Below are 4,510 nucleotides of genomic sequence, written 5' to 3'. Positions count from 1 at the left end.
CGCCAGTGCCCTGCTGGTGTCTGGGTGGAGCACACTGTAGTGGGCTCACACACACACACACACACACATTTGAAAGAACTGAACCCCTCCTCCACCGCTCCTCCTCCCCCTCCGTCGCCGCTGAAGGTGACTGAGGATAAGCTTGAAGGTCTCTGTTTTGTCTTTTTGTCAACGCCGTTCACGATGTTCTGAGGACCCGCGTGCGTTGAAGTGCACACACCCGTCTCCGACCGACGCCAGCGTTGGATTCTTGTTTTTTTCCGCGGTGTGTTCTTTATTTTGCCACCCCGCCATCTTATTTTGTAGCAATGTAGTGTTTGGACAGACAAACACTGAATAGGCTGCCTGACCCCATGCCCTTTTTTTCACTCACTCTATTTATCACCATGTTGATTGATGATTCATACAAATGTTGGTAGAATGAAATTAATTAAAAATAATTATTGTTAAGGATATCTGTCTCTGTGTGATCATTCCCGCCTCTCAAAAGCACTCTTTGAGATGGAGAGTGTTGATGAAGAACAACACATCTTCATTCTAATACTAGCCATGTTATGTGAGATGTTATGCTACCCGTGCTACGCTACCGATGCTACAAGCGACAGCTAATAGAGAATCCCCCTCACACACATGAACGACAGAGCTGTCGTGGTTGAAAGTCATTCTGGGTAGGGTAGGAAAGTTACACACAGGAGCAGAAAGAATAGGAGAGTCAAAGACGAGGAACAAAACAGAAAACCGAAGCACAATAATACACATCACTGGAAATCTAAACACAGGTAGGGATGGTAGCGGCCGTTGATGTGAGAGGTTTTATATCAAAGTCTTTGAGTCGTGAGGTTTGGCCTGTTGCTTTCCACAAAGGTTAATCTTAAACACAGAGACGGAATGTATCGCTGTGGACAATGAGGCTGGTTTCGGGAACTCGACCTCCGTCATGCAGAAGCGATTACATCTCGGGTGCAGCGCTCCACCAATGCCGAGAGACGCTCCTCACCAGCACTGCTGGGCCTCGGACAGCGCTTTGAATAGAACCACACTCTTTTAAATGAACATTCGAATAATAGGGAACAAGCTCAGTTCTCTGCAGTTGTTATCACACCATTTACAGAAGTCTTTTATTTTTACTTGTATGAAATTAAGTAAACAAGAAAGGGCATTTTAAAGGTTTTTCTCTTTATATATTTGGGTATTTTTCTTGAGGTTGATTCTTTCTCTAGACAACACACACGCATACACACACGTATACACACACCTATACACACACACACACACACACACACACACACACACACACACACACACACACACACACACACACACACACACACACACACACACACACACACACACACACACCTATACACTTGTATTTCCACACACCCACACACACTATCATATCGGTTGTAAAACAAAACAAAAGTGTCCTTTGCACGCTAAAAGCATTGGCAGTACATACTGGGCGGTTTGACTTTCCCGTCCGTGGCGTTCATTCCTTTGATAGGTTGGTCCTTCCAGGTCTTTACAGAGCTGGTCTGTATGTCACCGGCCAACTTCTGCAGAAAAATATAGAATATGGGGCAGACTGCGCAGGATTCTATGGCGCTATGGTTCCCATCGACCACACGACCTGGCCATTATTTTATATTCTGTTTTATATATCCTGCATTTAATACATGTACACGTTATATGCACAATATTCTGAACAAACCCCTGAACATTCTAGGTTCCTGTGATAGGAGCGGGACGCTGTGATGAGGAACATTAATGTACACAATGTATGCACCGTTAACGTTGCAAACGACTTCATGAGTTCAAACATAAACATTCATCGTAACATAACATTCATTCATAGCTCTGCTGCTCCAAACCACGTTAAAGATGTTAAGTGCGCCAACTGAGCTGCCATCAATTGTGTTGTTTTTGTCGTAATCTAGGGTCCGCTGGCTAGGAAATAGACAACAGATATTCCAAGGTGTCCTTCAAAATTCACCAAGAGCATTGGTTTAATATTGATTAATTAAATAAAAAAATAAAATATTAAATATATATATATAAATAAATAAATATACAATTATTTAGTCATAATATTATAAGATGTAGCTATGTAGTTCATCGTTATAACAAGATCTGTATCTGACCATTGACATAGCCTACATATTTATATATGTATTTATTTATGTATTTATTTAAGAGCGGTAGGTGTTTTGCTTTACATTGCAAGAGAAAATCTCGTGAGAAACGATATTTTCACATCGCTTGCCCTGATTGGCTGAAAGAATGCAGGAGGCGTACATTCTCGGCCGTGGTTTTTTGTACATCGGTGACAATTCCAAGAGACCGGGTTGGCCTCCACAACCTGCCCCCTGGACCTCCAGGGGCGCTGTGCCAGAGACGGGTTGCCACAGCGCTCGCTCGCACGCACGCACGCACGCACGCACACACACACACACACACACACACACACACACACACACACACACACACACACACACACACACACACACACACACACACACACACACACACACACACACACACACACACACACAGGGCGTGTTTATGGAATTTCTCTTCCTTTTTTTCTGATTGATTCCGCATTTAGCTGTAATACTAGTTATTTCAATGTTTTAATTGCCCACCCAGCACTGCATATAAACATGGAAGAGTTTTCATGTGTCAGTGTTGTGCTAAATAGGATCTCCTCCTGTCTGCTGAACTTCTGTGATATCTGCTCTCTGATCTCCTCCTAAGGACAATGATGAACCATGTTCTGTTTGCAACCATCCTCATTGCTGGGCTGGTTGCTGTAAGTTTGACTTTTCCTACCGGCTGCGGTCGAAGAGGTTAGAACTAAGTTCTTAGTTCTGGTCTTTCTTTCCACGGTGGAAAAACACAGAATTTATGAAATATGATGCAAAAGGTGGAATATTTTCAGAATGTAATTTTTGGGGTATTCTCCGTTTTTTTTTTCATAGGGTTATTTCATTTTTTCCTTCATTTTGTTTGTGTTTTTGATATTAAAAAAAGATAACTGATATCGCAGTCCTATTGGTGATCACAGCAGTGATTTACGGGTTACTTTTAAAGTAAATCTCGTATTTTAATATGATTTATTTTATTTATTTTTCATTAATTAATTAATTGTATTGAATAAGATAAAGAGATGTGTGTGCCAGTGATACTACTACTACTACTACTACTGCTCATACTACTAATACTATTACTACTATAACAACTACTACTACTACTGCTACAAAAACTACTACTACAACTACTGCTACTACTAGTACTACTACCCCGTCTTCCAGGTGGAGGGATGGTGTGTAACTACTGCGCCCTGAGCCTGGAAGAGGACTGCCTTGGGAACTCCAGCAAGACCATGACATGCGAGGCCAATCAGAGCTGCTTCACACAGACTCTGAGTAAGAAGAAACACGGCCGATTTGTTTTTTTCATCGTAATGAGAGATGATACAATGCAAGTGATAGGCCACCATTGTACCGCTCGGTATAAACTGAATACATTATGCCTTTTTTTTTTTACTTTAGTTGAACAAAAAAGGCATCGGAATGTTGGATAGGACACGATAAGGGGACGATCAAGGCTCCCGTTTTACCGCTATACAGTATAGGCCTACTAACTACGGAAATAGGATTTGTCAATCAGCCATAAAATGTGTTGTTGTGCAGTGTTTTTCCACCTGGTGGAATGCCTGGGTAATGCAGGTGGCTGACGGGATTTTATTCTTTATGTACGCATTTACCACACCTAGGCATTCGTAATCACAGAAATTTGAAATGAGCTATCAAGGTTCAACATCTGTTTAATTTCCCAATTCATGACATCCTTTTTCCCTCTTTAGATATGACCAGTTTCATTTTCAGAACTAAAGGCTGCGTGAACAACAACCAGTGCCAGTCGATGGCTCAGCTGGTCGGTATCGACGCCACTGTTAGATTGAGCACAACATGCTGCACAACGGACCAATGTAATGGCGCCACCTCCCTTGACGTTGGGCTGCCAGCCGTGATCATCGCCGCCCTGGTGGCAGTGTGGAGCAGCTACAAGCAGTAGAACATGAAGCTGAATCACTGTGAGATCCAGCGGTCATGAAACAAGATTTACAACATTATCTGACAGTAGTAAATCAATGTTAATGCTCTGTTTTATTGCATATCTATGCAAAGGCAAATTCTTGCCAATTCGGGATCATGTGGTTTTCCAAAATTGTAAAAATTCTGTAAAATCTTGCTCTCTAAAGAAATTAATAAGAAGATTTTCATATAGAAATGTTATTAATATTCAGGTTTTATTCACAATCTTTCTAATATCTTTGGTGTCGTTCTGCATAAAAAAATGCACCTTTACTTTTTGTTCCCTTAGAAAAATCAAACGATGCAGGAACAAAGACAATAAAAAGAAAATCGAAAACAAAAGCTCCCGTCATAAGCATCAAAGTTGTAGTTACCAGGCACCTCATACATATTGGGTTAGAAGCACACAGCAG

This window comes from Micromesistius poutassou (assembly GCF_964030765.1).
Source record: "Micromesistius poutassou genome assembly, chromosome: 20".
In the NCBI taxonomy this organism is placed as follows: domain Eukaryota; kingdom Metazoa; phylum Chordata; class Actinopteri; order Gadiformes; family Gadidae; genus Micromesistius; species Micromesistius poutassou.
The sequence above is the reverse complement of the archived record's forward strand: the minus strand, read 5'-3'. Positions refer to the sequence as shown.